Here is a 20,300-nt window from a genome sequence, read left to right on the forward strand (position 1 = left end):
AGTGGCCCTTAGTTGTATATGTGAAGGCGTTCTCGCGATATCGACCAAAATGTGGACCAGGGTGACCCATAACATCACCTGCCGGGTAACGCTAATTTATTTATATACGTAATACCACGAACAGTGTTTCTGCCATGATTCCAAGGGGTTTTGATATCGCCCTGCAAAACTTTTTCATTTTCTTCTATTTCATATGGTAGGTGTCACACCCATTTTACAAAGTTTTTTCTAAAGTTATATATTTTTTTTAAAGTGGGCGTGTTCGTCATCCGATTTTGCTAATTTTTACTCAAAACACATTAGTAAACGGAGTAACGTTCTTGCCAAATTTCATCATAATACCTTCAACGACTGCCAAATTACGGCTGGCAAAACTTTTAAACTACCTTCTTTTAAAAGTGAGCGGTACCAAGCCATTGTCCAAAATTTTACTAATTTTCTATTCTGCGTCGTACGGTCAACCCATCTACCAAGTTTTATCGCTTTATCCGTCCTTGGTAATGAATTATCGCACTTTTTCGGTTTTTCGAAATTTTCGATATCGGAAAAGTGGGTGCGGTTATAGTCCGATTTCGTTCATTTTAAATAGCGATCTGAGATGAGTCCCAGGAATCTACATACCAAATTTCATCAAGATATCTCAAAATTTACTCAAGTTATCGTGTTAATGGACAGACGGACGGACAGACGGATGGACGGACATGGCTAAATGAATTTTTTTTTCGCCCAGATCATTTTGATATATAGAAGTCTTTATCTATCTCGATTAGCTTATACCGTTACGGGGTACCGTTATGCGAGCAAAATTTATATACTTTGTGAGCTCTGCTCAGTTGAGTATAATAAATTCCACATGTAGTAAATAGACTTTCTAAATATCTTTAGATATTTCGATCCCTGTCCAATATAGACACCAGGCTAATTCTGTTAACGCGATCGATTTATATAACTTTTTTTTTATACTCAGAGTGCTTTGCACACAGGGTATATTAACTTTGATTGGGTAACGGTTGGTTGTACAGGTATAAAGGAATCGAGATAGATATAGACTTCCATATATCAAAATCATCAGTATTGAAAAAAAATTTGATTGAGCCATGTCCGTATGTCCGTCTGCCCGTTAACACGATAACTTGAGTAAATATTGAGATATCTTCACCAAATTTGGTACACGAGCTTACCTGGACCCAGAATAGATTGGTATTGAAAACGAATGAAATCGGATGATAACCACGCCCACTTTTTATATATATAACATTTTGGAAAAACAAAAAACCTGATTATTTAGTAAATAATACGCCTAGAAGGTTGAAGTTTGACGTGTGGACTGATATTGAGACTCTTGATAAAAATTTCAAAAAAATTTTTAAAATGGGCGTAGCACCGCCCACTTGTGATAAAATCAATTTTACAAATATTATTAATCATAAATTAAAAATCGTTAAACCTATCGTAACAAAATTCGAGAGAGAGGTTACAACAAGGAATGCTTTGAAGAAAAATTAGCGAAATCGGTTAGGGACCACGCCCACTTTTATATAAAAGATTTTTAAAAGGGTCGTGGACGAATAAAATAAGTTACATCTTTGCAAAAAAGAGCTTCATAGCAATGGTATTTCATTTCCCAAGTGGATTTATAAGAATAAATAGGAAAAACTTCAAATTTAAAGAAATGGGCGTGGCACCGCCCCTTTTATGACTAAGCCATTTTCTGTGTTTCGCGAGCCATAACTCGAAGAAAAATTAACGGGACGTAATAAAATTTGGTACTAAAAATTTCCCTATAGCAGGAAATATTTCCAGAAAAAATGGACGAGATTGGTTAAAGACCACGCCCACTTTTATATAAAAGATTTTTAAAAGGGTCATAGACGAAAATAATAAGCTATATCTTAGCGAAAAAGAGCTCTGTATCAATAGAATTTTACTTTCTAAATTGAATTATAACATTAAATTGGAAAACACTAACATTTTTGAAAATGGGTGTGGCACCGCCCCTTTTATGACTAAGCAATTTTCTATGTTTCGGGAGCCATAACTCGCAGAAAAATTTACATATCGTAATGAAATTGTGTACACATATTTTCCTTATAGCAGAAAATATTTCTAGTAAAAATGGACGGGATCGGTTAAAGACCACGGCAACCTAGATATAAAACAAGTTTAGAAGGGTCGTATACAAGAATAATAAGCTATAACTTAGAAAAATGATGATTGATTGTGAATGAGGACAAAACGAAGTACCTGCTGTCATCGAGCAAAGAGTCAGCGCATACGCGCCGGGCAACAACGCTACTGTTGGCAGCCATAATTTCGAAATATTAAAAGACTTCCTTTATTTGGGAACCAGCATCAACACTAGCAACAACATCAGCACTGAAATCCAGCGAAGAATCAACCTTGCCAATAAATGCTACTTTGGACTAGGTAGGCAATTGAAAAGTGAAGTCCTCTCTCGGTGAACGAAAATCATACTCTACAAGTCACTTATCGTACCCGTCCTGCTATATGGGGCAGAAGCATGGACCATGACAACAGCAGATGAAGCGGCTTTGGGAGTGTTCGAAAGAAAAGTTCTTCGAAAGATTTATGGACCTCTACGCGTTGGCGATGGCGAGTACCGAAGAAGATTTAATGATGAGCTATACGAGTTATACGCAGACATTCACATAGTCCAGCGAATTAAAACGCAGCGGCTTCGCTGGCTAGGCCATGTTATGCTAATGAAAGATGATGCCCCGACCAAGAAAGTGTTTCTATCGGAACCCGCCTATGGAAGCAGAGGTAGAGGGCGGCCCCCACTCCGTTGGAAGGACCAGGTGGAAAAAGATTTAAACTCCCTTGGTGTGACGAATTGGCGGCGGTTGGCGGAGCGAAGGAGCGACTGGCGCGCCATGTTGGACGGCCATAACCGTTTAGACGGTTAAGCGCCAATTAAGTAAGGATGTAAGTAACTTAGAAAAAAATAGTTATGAATCATGATATTTCAACTAACAAGTTTTATTGCAAGAAGAAGTGGGGAGACATTTTTCTTAAACGGGCGGTGCCACGTATTATGTAGAAAAGTAATTTATCTGAAATGAAATGTACGATTGAAGCTCACGCTGAGTATATAATGTTCGGTTACACCCGAACTTAGACACCATTACTTGTTTTTTTTTTGCCGAGTCTTTGCTAGGCAGCTGTTTGTCAAGCGTCGAGATCTGAGACTGCTCAGCTACAGATATCTTCAGCCAAGCGTAATACTTAAAAAGAACAGAAGCAAATGTATTATACCTTAGTTATTAAGAGAGGTGAAACCGTTTTTTTTTTATAGAAAAGGGAGTCCGAGCTGTCAAATGTGGTTGAGTGAGAGTTATAATATTGGCATAAACACCGAAAAGGTTAAGTTAGTAGGAGAGGTTTGAAGTGTCTCGAAGTCCAAGAGGGAACACAAAAGTTCACTTCGTTCAGAAAGAATTGGCGTGAATTTGATCCATTTAAAAGTTTTGTCATAAATATTACACCAAGAATTTCCCATCGACTAGCAAGAGTTGGAAGATTGATAAGCTTTAATCGATTAGTATAAGGTGGAAGATTATATAAAGAGTCCCAATAAAAATGTCTTAAGGCAAATCGTAAAAATTGTTTTTGTATTGATTCAAGACTGTCTGCATGGACTTGAAATGCGAATTCCAGATTACTGAGCCTTATTCTAATATTGGCCTAACTAATGTTACGTAAGGGTCGTCAAATTCTTTTGGCCACCGTTTAGCAAATGCAGAAACACCTTTGCCTTTATTCACTGTAGCATTAATATGAAGATTGAAACTAACTTTGGAATCCATCATGACTTCCAAGCCAAAAAAATTATTTACAGCTTATAGACTATAGTTGTTAATTGTATATGAAGCTGGTGGCGAAATTCTTCGAGAAAAACACATAAATTTACATTTTTTAAGATTGTGCGGCATATAATTTACATTGCACCAGGTAACCAAGTGATTTAAATCCAAGAAAGCAAAGACGCGTATGAGTTGAAAAGTTTTACATCGTCAGTACATCAAGATTTTTGAGTATTTTATTGTATTGGATATATCGTTTATGAATAACAAGAACAGAATCTGACCAAGATGGCTGCCCTGGGGAACACCAGAAGAAACATTAATGTCTTCAGAAACATTAATGTCTCTCAAAAATTACTTTTTGCATACGATTACCAAGATACGAAGAATTCCAACATATAAGACGGGCTTGAAAACCAAGTTGATCTAGCTTATAAATAAGTAATGGGTGTGATCCTTTGTCGAAAGCTTTACTGAAATCGGTGAAAATTACATCGGTGTGAAAGCTTTTTCTAAATCCATTAGAAACGTGAGTTGTGAGCTTGTACTTATGGGGGAAATAGAGAACGTTAGGTGGTGGGTAAAAATAGCCTCAAATAACTTTGGGATAGCGGAAAACTTGGCTATGCCGCGGTAGTTTTCTATTCTGCTTCCATTTTTATGTAGCGGGATAAGAAAAGATTTTTTCCACATTGTTGAGAAAACGCCATAAAGATAAATTAATTAAATCTGTTAGCGGCTAACAAATGTATGCAGCACATCTTTTAAGAAAGTGTGTCGGGATCCTGTCAGGGCCGTATGTATGTATATGATACTTTAAAGTTTTTAGATAAGATAATACATCTTCTGAAGATATAAATGAAGCATTGATTGATGATTGAATTACATGAATCAAGATGGTATGGGTATTTATTAGGCGAATCTTTGGTCTCAACAGAGTAATTTGCTTTGAAAAATTCCGCAAAGAAGTCGGCAATCTCTTGATCATCGCGCGGAATATTATCTTAGAATTTCACGGATTATGGAAACCCTTTCAGTCTGCATTAAGAGTTTACGAATCCAAAAATGCCTTCGAATTGTAAGTTATATTTCTTTCCATTTTACAGAGATAAGCTTTGTAAAACTTTTTGTTCAATTGAAAATGCATATAGGGTAGAATCGAGTACTGTAAGTAATGGTTATGCAACCCCGTCTTTTTGAACAACTTGAAAGACAGAGACTTTTTATTTTTGAAAATTTTCAGCTCTTCAGTGAAACATACTTGGTTTGTATCGGAATGTACACAAATCCGGTTAGGTACGTATTTTTCCAAAAGACAGTAAATGGTGTTGTTCGGAAAGTTGCTCAAATGGCGGTGGCAATATTTCACATATTGTAAATTGATTTTTTAAATATATCGATCCCTGTCCAATATTATTACAATTCTTATAACTTAATAGAGCCCATAGTTATTTTAAAAGTTGCAAGTCTCTGTAAAGCTACTTAAAACACTAAAACAAAATTTCCAAGCTCCGAACTTTTTTTAATTTCCACGATCTCTGAACGGCCTCGAGAAACTTTTTCTTTTGAGTTGCATCCTCATGGGTATCAGACGTATGATCTTAGTCTCGAAAATCTAGCTCTTCGGAAAGTTACTCAATAAGCGGTGGCCAGATTTCGGATATTGTAAATGGACCTTCTAAATATCCCTGTGAAGTACATACTTCTTTTTATCTTAATTATAAAAACTTATAGAGCTTAAAACTTCCTTCAGAATTTCAGGTCCAATGGTTATCAGGGAATTCCTTAAAAATCGAAATAAAAATTTCCAAGTGCGGAAGGTTTTTTAAATTGTCCCTGGACTCTCTAACATAATTTGTTTTCCTCGAATTGCATTTTCATGGGGTTCTGACGCATTTTCATATTTTAAACAATCTGACAAAAAAAATTTATTCCACATGTAGTAAAATTTCAGACCGATGTGTCTGACTGGTTAATGGACTCTTCACTAAGGGAGTCCTTGGAGGGAAAACTGTCGACATCCGAGCATACGTATATGAAAGTGAAGTCCACGGAGACGGCCTGGCATGCAGTTGTCTTCCAGATCGAGAAATCCTTGTGAACAAATCCACCTGGTCTTTCTTCGCTTCATTCTTCACTAAATAAAAAGGTTTATAGTTTTTTTTCTTAAAAACGTTACAAGTTCAGGTTTCTTTTATTGTCTAATAATTAAGTATATAACTTTGTTAAAAACTTCAGCTTCGGACTTTAAATGTTCACAACTTCAAAGTTTTAAAAAAAATGTATATAAAGGGAGCGCGTCCGCGGTTGCCGAGTAATAATGCTTGACTGCCCGATTCGTGCATTGGTTGATAGTGATGGCCCCTCGTCGGTGTTGGCGCCTTCCAGTTCGCCGCGTACGTGCTGCTGCGCGAGGCGAACGTTCTCGATTCGTCCCAGACGCCACTCGGTGGGTGGGAGCGAATCTTCTTTAATTGCGACGAGGTCGCCTGGTTGAGGATTTCGCTGTGGCGTTTTGTGATTTATAGCGCTTCTGAAGGTCCTTCAGGTAATCCTCTTTCCAGCGTCGACTGAATTGGTGATGAAGCGATTTGAGTTTTTCCCATCGATTTATCCAGGAGAGGTCTTCCGCGTTTGGCTCAGGAATGGCTAATAGCGGTGCACCTCGAAGGAAGTGACCCGGAGTGAGCGCTGTGAAGTCAGTTGGGTCCTGGGATAGTGAGGTTAGAGGCCTCGAATTGAGAACTGCTTCAATACGCACCAACAGCGTCGTGAATTCTTCGAATGTAAACTTGTGGGATGCAGCGGTTTTTGTGAAGTGGGTTTTAAAACTTTTTACTGCGGATTCCCACAAGCCGCCCATATGAGGCGCGCTGGGTGGAATATATTGCCAGTTTATTCCCTGGGGGGCATATTTCTGCACAATGTCCGCAGATTATTCGTTAAGAAATTTAACGAAGTCGCGTTCGAGTGCGCGCTGAGCGCCAACGAAAGTTTTACCATTGTCGCTCATTATTTTTGAGGGATAACCTCGCCTGCCAACGAATCTGGCGAATGCTGCGCGAAAGGCTTCGGTGGTGAGGTCCGAGCATAGCTCGAGGTGTACTGCCTTTGTGGAAAAACAGACGAATACGTCCACGTACCCTTTTATGATAGTGGTCGACCTCACCACCGATGCTTTTATTTGGAATGGACCTGCAAGGTTACTCCTGTTGTGCAAAAGGGGAGTGAGATATTGCAGCGCTCAGGTGGTAGAGCTGCCATTATTTGCGTGCGCGTTTTCTGTTTGAAAAGCGTGCACGATTTGCATTGGAAAATGCATTTTTTAATAAGGGGCTTTAGTTTTGGTACGTAGAACTCTTGCCTCACCATTTGGAGCATTAACCGCATTTCTGCATGAAGAAGCAGGCGGTGTAAAAAGTCCAGATACAACTGGCAAAGCCTTGAATCCGGAGGAAGGATTACTGGATGCTTCTCGTTGTATTGCATTGTAGAATGTTCCAATCTTCCACCGATACGTAGGAGCCCGTATCCATCCAGAAATGGGTCAAGAGCCAGAAGGGAACTATTTTTGCTTATTGGCATATTGTTTTGTAAGGCGCTCTTTTCCGCCCCGAAATGGCGAGATTGTGCCATTGCCACAAGCCGCGTTTTCACATGTTGCAACTCTTTGTACGTCAGATGGGGATTATGTGTTGTTGCCACCGATTTGAATTTGTTGCAGGCATTGTTCGCAAAGCGGAACACGTATGCAATCACACGGAGAGCTCAAGAGTATGAGGAGAAATGTTGAAGAATGTCGTCCTCTTCCTCGAGTGCGTGATATGCTTCGACCTTGCGTTTCTCGGGTGGAGAAGCGCTACCTGCTTTCGGCTTTGGCCATGCCGAAATGTGGCAAGAAAGCCATTGTGGTCCGTGCCACCAAAGTGAAGAGCCTATCAAATCATGCGGCTTGCAACCACGTGTGCCAAGATCAGCAGGGTTGTCTTGGCTAGATACATGGCGCCAGGTGCCGCTGGGAAGATATTCTCGAATTTGAGAGGTACGGTTGGCCACATAAGTCTTTCAGGTCGACGGAGATTTCTCTAGCCAGGCTAGTACAATCTCAGAATCTGGCCATAAGAATATGTTGCATGCTTGTAAGTCGAGCTGTTTTCGAACAGTTGAAGCCAGTTTTTCGAGTAGGACTGCACCACATAGCTCTAAGCGCGGTAAGCTTACAGTTTTTATGGGGGCAACTTTGCCTTTCGCAACCAAAAGGAAATATTTTATTTGGTTGCCCACATGTGTGCGGATGTAAATCGCTGCGCAATATGCTTTTTCCGAGGCATCACAGAACCCGTGGATTTGGGTGTCTTGCCCTGGAACGACATTAACCCATCGAGTGATTTCGATGTGGCAAATATCTGACAGATTTTCTGCGAAATGTTGCCATTTTGATAATGTTGCGGGTTTGGCGCTTTCATCCCAATCGCTTCCATCCAGCCAGATTTCTTGGAGAAGCATCTTGGCCTGGATCATAACTGGCGACAGTCATCCTGCCGGGTCAAAAAGTTTCGCAACAGAAGATAGAATTTGTCGCTTTGTGACCGCATTTTGGGTGTGTTCCGGCAGAATGGTGTATGAAAATTTATCCGTGAGCGCGTTCCATCGAATGCCAAGAGTTTTGGTATTGGAAGTGCTCTCAAATTTTAAGAAGTTGGAGTCTAGAAGATCCTCCTTCGGAAACTGTTCTAATATGGCCGGGTGATTAGCCGTTAGTTTCTTTAGTATGAAACCAGCTGATTTTAGGGCGTTTATCACTTGAACGAGTGATTCAGTGGCGTTATCGATGGTATGACTTCCGGATAGGATGTCGTCGACATACGTTTGCGTCTTGAGAATTGTTGCAGCCAACGGGAATGTCGCTTTCGTGTCATCGGATAGTTGATGCAACGTACGAATAGCGAGGTATGGTGCACAATTGACGCCGAATGTAACCGTTTTTAGATTGAAATCGCTAACATTGGAGTTGGCCGATTTGCGAAATAGGATTCGCTGATAATTTTTGTCGTCCTCGTGTATAAGGATCTGACGGTACATTTTTTCAATGTCTCCATTGAACACATACTTATGCATGCGCCACTGTAGAATTAGTAGCATGAGATTTGGTTGGAGAGTTGGACCAGTGTATAGCACGTCATTCAGGGATTTTCCTGACCCAGATTTTTTAGATGCGTTGAAAACCACACGAACTTTGGTGGTGACCTTATCTGGTTTGACTACCGCATTATGTGGCAAGTAAAATGAGAAGACCTTGCCATTCGAAGTTATTTCGCATGGGTCGGTAGATTCCATGTGATCAAGGTCGAGATATTCTTGCAACACATTGTTGTACATTGTACCTAACTCCCCCTTTTTCTGAAGCGATCGCTCCATGCTGAAAAACTGCTGCAGAGCAGCCGGGCGGGATTTGTCGAGGGAGAGTTTTTCAGGAAACTCTTCCTTGAATGGAAGTCGCACAATGTATCGACCGTTTGGTGCACGTGTCGTGGTTGTTGCATATATCTGCTCACACGCTTGATCCTCGGGGGATATCTGTGGAGGTTGTGGAATTTCCTCCTCTTCCCAAAATTTTCTCAGTTGAGAACTGAGTGTCTCGTTTGACGCTTGGACTTGTGTCGAGAATGACACATTTTCATTGGACCACTGAGAATCCAACCAAAAATGGTTTGTTGCGCAAGTATGCTACCGCATACCTTTTTTATACCTTCCAGCAGAATTTGTGGAAGTATGTCGCTGCCAGTGACCATGTCAGTCTGACCTGGTATGTGGCAACTGGAATCAGCGAGCTCAAGGAGTTTGAACTGCTGCCAGATTTTGCGACTAATGGTGGATGTTGGCAGATTTTTTGTCAATTGCGGCAACACAATGGCATGAGCCTTTATCCTTTTCATGGCCTTGGATGCAACCAGTGTCAAAGGACAAAGCTTGGAGGACTTTTGTACGACTTGTCCACCCATGCCAGAGATTTCGAACTTTGAATGTTCGAATGGAAGTTTCAACCGTTTTTGAACTTTCGAGGAAATGAAAGTTCTTTCCGAGCCCTGATCAATAAGGGCTCTCAGTTGAAATAATTCCCCTTCGTGTTCGACTGCGACCATAGCAGTAGGAAGGAGAATTTGGTTATCATTGGTTGCATGCAATGATTGAACCGGTGCGTGTTTTGAACAACACGGTAGCTCGCTAGAATCGGAGCTATTCTGCGTTTGTTGAATGGGAGGTGTTGACTCAGCAGTTGTGTGCTGCACGATTGGTGCATTCGTTCGCGGGGTGGAACGTGGAGCTTGTGGGCTCGCATGCAATAGCGTGTGATGCCGTTGATGACATGTCGAACATGACCACTTGCTCGTGCACTCATTGATTATATGAGTGCTGCTAAGGCAGTTTGTACACAGCTTAGCTTGGTTTACGAATTTTGTCCGGTTTTGCACAGACATTCGCTTGAATTGTGAACAGAATCTAATAAGGTGCGGGGAGTTGCAACATTGGCAAGTTTCCTTTTTAGATTCTGCCACAAGTGTTTGCGTCCTGTTGAAGGACCTATTTTGCGCAGAATTTTGATGAGGGACTGGTTTTTGTTTGCTTGGTTGAAGCCTATTCACTCTTTCAACGACTTCATATCTCGAGGTGAGAAAGTCGTTCATTTGTGACCATGAGGGTATATCTCTTCGAGAAGAGAGAGATTGTTCGCAAAGTGACAGGGTTGTTTCTGGGAGCTTTGATGAACAAATGTACATCAGAATCGGATCCCAACTGTTTGTCGTAACTCCTTGGGAGTGAAGGAAGGATAGGCAGTTGTTGATTGTATTTTGCAGTTTCTGAAGTTGTTCACTGTTTTCGGATGGAATAGTGGCAAGAGTCAGTAAGGATTTGATCTGGTTGTCAACCAGAATCCGCTTGTTTTCGTATCGTGACCGTAAAGCTTCCCAGGCAAGGTCAAAGTTATCATCGCTCAACGCATATTGCTTGACGATGGAGATGGTACAATCTCTGACCACGGGAGAGCCTTGGGTGGTTAATGTACACCGCTGTGAACATGTCACGAAAAGCGGGCCATTCTTCATAGCCACCATAAAAGGTCTCCGTGTCGCATGCTGGGACTTTGAGGTAAATATTTGCCTCAGCCGGGGGTTGTTCCACGCGGGGTGGTGGATTCGGCGTTGCCATCATTTTGATCAACGAGAGTTGATCGGCAATTTTTGCTTTTGTCACTTCATACGTATCAAGGCAGGCGCATTGTTTGCCTTGTACTGAACTCTTGAAGTCTTCAGGGAAACTTTCGTCTGGTTTCGAAAATACCAGATCGTAAACCGATTGAAGTCGTGCCCAATAATCATCTAGTGATTTGTCCTTTATCATGAGATACGATTCAGTGTGATCCTGAATCGGTGCTTCATGGTCCTGCGCAGTCATCCTTGGCCCGCCCTAAAAACTTAATTTTAATTATTAAAATTGTATTCACGTTCGCCAAAAAAAAAAAAAAATTTAAAAATGAAGTAAATAAGTGCAGTGGGTAGTGAAAACTGTTTGACTATACGGACAACGCAGCGCACCTACATACATACATCAAACACATTTAAAAAAAAAAAAAAAAAAAATTTAAATAAATTCAAAAATATATACCTAAAAACCACACAAAATAACATAAAATAAAGTGACCGTGTTTACAAGGACTTCACACTCATAGCTTTTCTCGACATTTAGGAAGCTTTCAACAACGTTACGCCCTCTGCGCTAACTGATGCACTAATCGGCTTGGGGCCGATTCAGGGCTAGTGGAACTTGTTAAGCAGTTACTGTTGCGAAGAAAGATTCATGCCGACATACGGAGAGGCACCCCGCAGGGTGGGGTACTTTCTCCACTTTTATGATTTGCCACAATTAATGAGCTCTTGGTTCTTCTTGAGAAGGATGAATGCAGCAAGGTAATCGCATATACAGATGACCTCGCGCTGTTAGTTATCGGGAAGTTTCCGCAAACTCTATACGATCTAAGTCAAACTAAGCTGAGGCTGGTGGAGAACTGTACCAGGAGTAAAGGTCTATCGGCCAATTCAGCCAAAACTGAACTTGTTGCAGCTGCCGGTGCTAGCGGGTATGACCCTGACGCTGAGGGACTCTGCCAAATACCTAGGAGTAATTTTGGTTAGGAAACTATCCTGGAGGGAAAACACTCAGGAGCGTGTGAGAAAAGCAACGTTGGTACTGTACACCTGTAGGGGAGATGTTGCGCGAAGATGGGGACTATCGCCGGATATTACCCTCTGACTCTACACTGCTGTGGTTAGACCAATCCTTCTATACGGGGCATTAGTCTTGGGGACGAGCTTAGATATCAAATCGAACGTACGAGTATTCCAGAAGGTGCAAAGAAATCCCCTAGTCTGCGTGGGGATGCTCTGCGCACCACCCCTGCTGAGGCGATGGATACACTTTTTAATGTGTTGCCAATAGATTTAATGGCCAAGTAATGTGCGGCCTTTTATGCTCTACGGCTGCGAGAGTTATCGGGTTGGAGAGACAATGTGGTTGGCCATGCAGCCATCATTAAGAATCTGGATTCGCCTTCGTCGGGCTATTGCACTCCGACTGTATTTTTCGATATGAAGTACGAGGTTGTTATCCCGGATAGGGATTATTGGTCGAAGGAGTCGCCGGACCTTAGCGATAGGCTGCAGATATATACTGACGGCTCCAAATTGGATAAAAAGGTGGGCAGCGGGGTCTTTGAACCTTAACTAGGGTGGAATCTATCCTTTAGCCTACCCGATCATTGAAGCGTCTTTCAGGCGGAGGTGGCTGCTATAAATGAGGCCGCTGATAACCTGAGAAATGCTGTCCACGGCCATAATAAAATTTGTATTTACTATGACAGCCAATCTGCACTAAAAGGGCTTGGATCGGTCACATGTAAGTCCAGGACAGTAGAGAAGTGCCGCAAATCTCTTAACGAGATCGCTGGGCAAACTTCACTCAGTCTGGTATGGGTACCTGGATACTCGGATATAACGAGCAATGAGATGTAAGGCGCGATAACCTCCGAAGAGATCTAAGGCCGAGCTTCTCTTCCAATTTGCGTCGTGCTCCTCTTGATTTTCCCTACAAATTGGCCGGACGGGACCTACATGTTTTATGCCGACTCCGAACGGCATCTGCAAAGCAGATGAGTTTTCACTGAGAGCTTTTCATGGCAGAAATACACCCGGAGTGCTTGCCAAACACTGCCGAGGGGCGACCCCGCTTAAAAAAATTTTCTTCTAATTGAAAAATCTTATTTCTAAAATTTTTTTTATTTTTTGCAATGAGATGGCTGATGAAATTACAAGAAGGGGCACATCCGTTCCGCTTTCGTCATCCTGGAAGGGATTGGGCATGCCGCTCGTTACCTGTAAGCTCACCTAGAAAGGGATTCCTTAGAGAAGCGAGTGTGTGATGGAGCAGTCTCGAATCCTGCTACCACACTAAGCTCGTGTGGCCTGAATGGGACGCGAGACGTACAAGAAGTCTCCTTCTTTTTGGAAGGGGGACATATCTCTGGTGGTTGTCTTATAACCGGCCACATAGCACTCGGGAAGCATGCGCAACGGCTATGTGCTCCTTATAAAAATTACTGCAGGAGCTGCAAAGACGACGAGGAGATAGAATCAGTCAAGCATTTACTGGGCGATTGTCCTGCGCTCTGGCGCAGGAGCAAGAAATCTCTGGTATCTCCCTTCTTTGACGATCTTTGTGACCTGGCTAACCTATGAAATTCCTGACATTTGCTGAATCGACATGTTGGTTTGAGTAGGGGAGAGATCCACGTGGTATCAAAATGGGACCTTTTGGGCCTCGTACCGGTGGCCCCTCTGACCTAAATAGATATTTCTAAATATCTTTAGATATTTCTGTCTCTGTCAAATATAGACATTGTTTTATTCTATACATTTAAACATTATAGGGTCCAAAGGTTCTAGTGCGGTTTTTTTAATGGAAGTTGTGGCAGCGCGCTTATTAAAATTGTGGTTTGAATTAAATTCACAACGCTATGTATATTTGTTTCAGAAAATAAAGTTAAATTAAATATTGTATCATTGAATTCTATTCATTTTATTGCAACCTATAAAAAGGACAGAGTAATCAATGTGCTCAATTCAAAACTGCACGATACACAACATTTTTAGTTTTCTGATCTGGATCGTAAATAAAAAGTGTTGATGGTTTCCCAACTCGGGAATATGCTGCATATAGTTGGCCGTGTGAAAAGCGTGGCATCTCTAAATTTATGCCACAGACTTGCAACGACTGTTCTTTTGACTTTTTAATGGTCATCGCATATGCAAGTTTCACTGGAAATTGAATACGCTTAAACTGAAACGGCAAATCATTTGAAGTCAAGGGTATTCTCGGAATCAGGCATTCCTCTCCTTGAATGGTCTTTTTAAAAGCTTTGCCATTATCAAGTTTCTCATAAGCTTGGTTACAATCAGTCTTGTTCCATTACTAAGTTTTGGTGCATGCAGATTACGAAGCATAATAACTACAGATCCAACTTTGAGACGCAAATGATGAGGGGGCATTCCAGGCTAATCTAAGTAATTTAAAAATTCTGTAGGATAATTTACTATATCCTCCTCATTATCAGTTCTATCGATTTGTAGCATTGTAATTCTCCCGGAATTTGGTTTTGGATCATCCAATTTAACTCACTAACGTCACTATTTTTGGCTGCTAAAATTGCGCGTTCATTCAACCAAGTTAGGTTAAGATAATTTTCACCAATATTTGGATACACGTTTGTGATGAGTTCATCCTGTTCGAGGTAAATTGGCAAATAGCTCGTGGAATTGATATTAAGCCACTGGAAGTATTTACCGGAATCTGTCCATTTCCGATTCTTAAAAGTTCGTTTGAGAAAACTTCTGCTGTTCTGTCCTGTTGCAAAAACACTCGCATATTCATGCTCAACAGAATGGTTGTTACGTGACGCCAAAAAAACGATGACTTTAGATATGTATTTAACTCATCCGCTGCTGTTGATTTTGGAATCACCGGAAGTGTTTGTCGGAAGTCTTCCGCCAACAGCGCCATCACGCCACCAAAATGACGACTATTGTTGCGCAAATCTTTCAACGTTCGATCAAGTGCTTCTAATGATCGTTTTATGTGCCATAGTGAAGTCATCCATATTATCAATTTACAGTTTTTCAACACTTTCGCTATGTCTGATTGCTTTGAGATAATACAAATAGGATTTTCTACAATTTGTAAGTTGAAAGGAAGTTTCAGTGCAGAATGTGCCGTTCCTCCGCCTTCCAACAGTGTTGCAGCGATACCAGTGGATGCGAGTGCTAACGCTATTCCATTTCGAGAACGTATTTTAGCTAAATTTAATGATAGTAGAAACGTCTTTCTAGTACCGCCAGGTGCATCAAGGAAAAATATTCCACCGTTTCCATAATCAACTGCTCTCATTAGGCAATCGTAAACATCTTTTTGCTGTTCATTCAACATTGCAACATTTCTTTATACGTGCTGTTGTAAAGATGTCGTATCGTAAGCATTCTCTCGTTCTAATTCATGATTTAATACATCTCTATTCTGGTCACTTGGCGTTGGCATATGAATTTCGGCTACTAGTTTGCCAGTCATAAGCATACAAAAATCTTCAATAAGCGATAACGCTTCATTGTAGATTTCATCATTCATTTGCAACTCAAAATTCCCAGTAGACAATCGATAGCGGTGTAGGATGTCTTCTGAGATGCCATCCTTGTATGCATTGTATAAATGAAGTGGGTTTGAAGGCTGATATGTCGAAATGATGATAGCGAAAAGTGTACGAATTCCATTGGCAGATGAAGAAGCTAGTGAATCGTTAAGAGTGTGTTTCCAGTGATTGTCGTCTTCAAGTAATTGCATACGTTCACATGCTTCTCGAAAATTTGCACACACCGTACCATTCACAGTTCCCAATGACTCAAACGAAGTTGGGGCGCGCACAAGCAACCGAAGGTAAAAGCAATCGTCGTTCTTTGGATGGATTGTATAAATTTGTCCGGGTGCATCACTTGAAAACACACCTGGATATCCAACTACTGGTTGACCTTGCTTTCCGCGCATCCATTTCGTCAAAGATACATTCCATGTAAAATATGGACACATCTCGAGTAAGGCAGCGTTCTCACAAAAGGGTTGCTGGTAGCCTCTGCTCTCTCTGTGCTACGTTTTCTGTGTTAAAATACAGTCTTTGGCCATTCTCCAAACGAACTCCGTAACAGTCGGATAACGTTCATGAATAGCAAATCGAAATATTCTCCAGAGTGCTTCGTTGCAGTTTACATAACGGCCCATTTGGAACTTACTAATTTCGTCTCGCTCAATACCAATGACTGCCATATCGCTACCTTTTGTGACGTATTTGCAAACATACTTGATCGATTTCACTGAGTTGCAATATTCAACATTGATATGCGTTTTAAATGCCTTACACAATATTGGCGAATATGGTACAATCCATATATTATCAATCTCAATATTCGCTCCCTTCAATTGAGTGATGAATGTTCGGCCATTGTCATTTAGTGGCCGCCGACGGTAGAGAGGATACCCATCGTTTCCAGATTGTGTTTCCGAAATAAAAGCACGTGGATATCGCTTTGTGCACTGGCCAGACATACAAACCGAAGAAGGATTGTGTTTACCACATGGTCCGTGTAGCATATTTGTTTTAACCACTTCGTGCAGCTCTGGATCTAATTCAGGATCAGGAATCTCCGCCGAAATAATGTCATCGATCTGGTTTGGCCTAATTTTATCCATCGCCCAAAGGAGAATGTGGGCGTGCGGCAAACCTCTTTTTTGCCACTCAACAGAATACATCCAGCAACTAACAGTGCCACATATGCGTTGTTTCACAATAAAGTCCATCAAACATCTTAATTTTTGTTTGAGCACCCGTGCTGTGACGTGATGACGATTGCTTGGTGATTGTCCGGGATGCAACAGCTGCGTAATCTCGTCCCATTTGGGATTGCAAGTAAACGTCACAAACAAATCCGGTCGTCCATAATTGCGCAGGTAAGTCATTGCATCCTAGGCGTACTCATGCATATGCTTCGGCCTTCCAATAGAAGTCTCTGGCAAAATTGTGAGTCGCCCAATTTCTGCAATATCTACATCATTATTGATAGCATCCCGCAAGTGGATATATTCTTCGGATCGCAATTTACCTTGATTGTGTCGCATATAATTGAGTCGCTCCGTCTCAATTTTAACATACATATCAACTGCGTATTGTTGAAACACGCGTCGATATCGCAGAAAGTGATTGTCAATATCTATTCGCATCATACATAAAAATTCGTAGAAGAAACCTTCTTATTTGTCTCGACACCTAAGAATTAACCAATTATGAAATGGCGAAACGATAATGTCGCGATTACAATTTTTTTTACTAACCATTGGCCGGATCTATCACTTTGTATTGCAAGTGCTATCCGCCTTCACCTCGGCAGAACATAAGCGGATATTGCAGTAAATCATATAATCCATGAGTCTCACTTATTCGCTTTAATGCATTTCCAGTCCGTCGTTTGATAATTATGTTACGCGATTTCAAATTTTCACCAACAACAACAATGGATATTTCCCTTACTGTTGGCACATTGTACTGTCGTTCTTGTGTTCCTTGTGGTCGTTTTTCCGCTTTTATCACTATGCTATGATCATCGGATGGCATCTGTTCCAGCGAAGTCTTAAAAAGTTTGATGAGCTCATTGTTTTCATGTAACATTTGTTACAATTGCTGTATTATTTCTCTTTTTGTTGTACTGAAAACCGTACAACGCCGATTTACTTCATCATGTGAATCTCCGATAAAGTATATTTGGAGACATTTGTGTTCTTGATATGAATGAAGCAAAAGAGATCCAGCCAGATGAAAGCTTGCCCACGAATCTATAAAATTTAAGACAAATTCTATAATCATTGTCTTTTAATTGCAAGAAAAGTGGCAGATTATGCAATCCCTACGAAAAATGTTGTATCATGCGTGATGTTTCATGTGTCTTCCCAATAAACACAAAGGCGAAGATAATATCGTCGCTTATCCGAGGCGATATCGCGAAATCAGATAGTATTTTCCCGGACTCGCCGCGAATTCGGGCGATATCGCGAAATAAAATTATCTCGAATGCATTTTCTCGGACTCGCCGCGAACTCGAGGCGATATCACGCAATTAGATTTTCTCGAACTCGAGGCGATATTTCGCAATTAGATTTTATCGTATGCAATTTCTGGGACTCGCCGCAAACTCGAAGCGATATCGCGGAATTAGATTTTCTCAAATGCATTTCTCGGACTTCCGCGAACTCGAGGCGATATCTCGAAATTAGATTTATCGGACTCGTCACGCTAGTTATCCCTATTTTTCGACAACTCATAAAAATCTCGAATCGCTAATGATAAAAAACTGCGTTTCACGGACGATCCGAGAATAATAAAAATCACGATTCGTAGACGATAAGTGACACGCCTGGGAATTCTGATTCGCCGAACACTTGCCTCGAAGTGTCGCCGCGATAAAATTATCAGAGAAAGCGAGCTCGCCGCAAATTCCAGGCGAGTACGTTTTGTTTATTGGGTTGTTATGTTTGGGCCGTGTGTGTATTTTATAGTGTTGGTGTAATAGCATACATAGCTGGGGTTAGTGAAATTACATTGAATGTTCGATTATAATTTTGCTCATTTGCAATTTCACCACCAAACGACGTCATTTGAAAACAGTCGTTATACATTTTGATGTGTTGCAAGAAATGGTTCAAATTAGGAGATTCACCGTAAAGCAACTGGCGCAATGGCTCTGGTGGTGGAAGCAACTCTGGCAATTTAACCTTTCCGCCCGTGTAACACAGCCCAGGTGGTTCCTTCTCAAATTTAATTGCATTGCAATACTGACAAACGTGAGACATCTGACCAAATTGAACCGATGCCCTCTATTGAGTGTTCGGATTATATCGAAAGGCTGCACGTAGAGTATCCAAAAGAAGATCTGGTTGCTGGCGAGGCTGTCGTCCAGCATTTACACGGTGTGATCTTGCCTCTTCTCTTTGTCGAGCGCGAACTTCTGTTCTTCTCAATCGCTGTCGCACATTGTCAGCTTCGTTAAGCTCCTGTGACTGTCGCTCAGGAAATTCAGTCATTCTGACTACCTGATTGCCTTTCTATTCTATGTTCCTCTTCCGTTTGACGCGTTGCATTGTTTCGATGATGTCTTGCTTATTGAGTACGACGACATAAGTTACTGTGACCTCTTCTTGGCATCTTAACAATGGTCAACTGTAAGTGTTGACTTTGAATATATAGCATATTAAATTTTCAGTAATCAATTACTTACCTCAAAGTTAGTCAAAAAAAAAAAAATGGAGCAAACGAATAAAACAGTTCCAATTATATTTTAGGAAGCAATTGCAAAATGAAGCAAATCAGTGGAACATATTTTCCAATGAAATTGAAATTAAGTTTTCGCCGATAAACTGTAACGAAGTTTTCCCTGTGCCGTGATGCTTCTTAATAAATTGCTGGGGTATACTCGCCGTGTCCAGGGTTCAGTACAATAAATTTATACTGTGGGGCCCTTTTCCAAGTCGTGCTTTATTTAACTTTATTTAGTTACACTTAAATTATATCTAAAACTTCATTTAAGTTCAACATTATTCAACGTTATTCGTATATGGTATCGGCGTGGGAAACTGTTCCCCGAGTCCCGTGGGTATGCCTGCTGGCGTGCTGGCTTATGTTGTTGTTACCTCTCCTTTATGTATTATCTATTTGTCTTATGCTTTGTATTGGCTAACGGTCTGCCAGGTCCCGTTAGCGCGCGGTTATTGGACGCCTATGCTGATCTTTGCCGCGACGTTGGCTGTCGTGCCGAATATGCAGCCACTGATGACGTTCGTTGATGACGCGTTGACGCTGGCGTCGCGGTTGTTATTTCGCCGCTGAGGACGCTCGACGATAATATGTATGCGGGCACTGGGGACGCTCTTTGATGACGCTCGATGATAACTTGTGTGCGGCAACTGGGGACGCTCGAAACGAAAGAGCTAGCGGGCGCTCGTTGATGACGTGTTGACGCTGGCGTCGCGGCTAGCATTTCGCCGCTGAGGACGCTCGGCGATAATATGTATGCGGCCACTGGGGACGCTCTTTGATGACGCTCGATGAATGAAAGAGCAGGCGGGCGATCGTTGATGACGTGTTGACGCTGGCGTCGCAGCTAGTAATTCCCGCTGAGGACGCTCGATGATAATACGTATGCGGCCACTGGGACGCTCGTTGATGACGCGTTGGTGCTGGCATCGCAGTTCGGTAGCGCCTTACGGGTAGCCTCGCGGTAGACTGTGATGAATCGGCTGAGCGCTGCCTGAAGCGTTCAGTGAAGTGGAAACCCA

Source organism: Eurosta solidaginis, chromosome X (assembly GCF_040869045.1).
Source record: "Eurosta solidaginis isolate ZX-2024a chromosome X, ASM4086904v1, whole genome shotgun sequence".
In the NCBI taxonomy this organism is placed as follows: domain Eukaryota; kingdom Metazoa; phylum Arthropoda; class Insecta; order Diptera; family Tephritidae; genus Eurosta; species Eurosta solidaginis.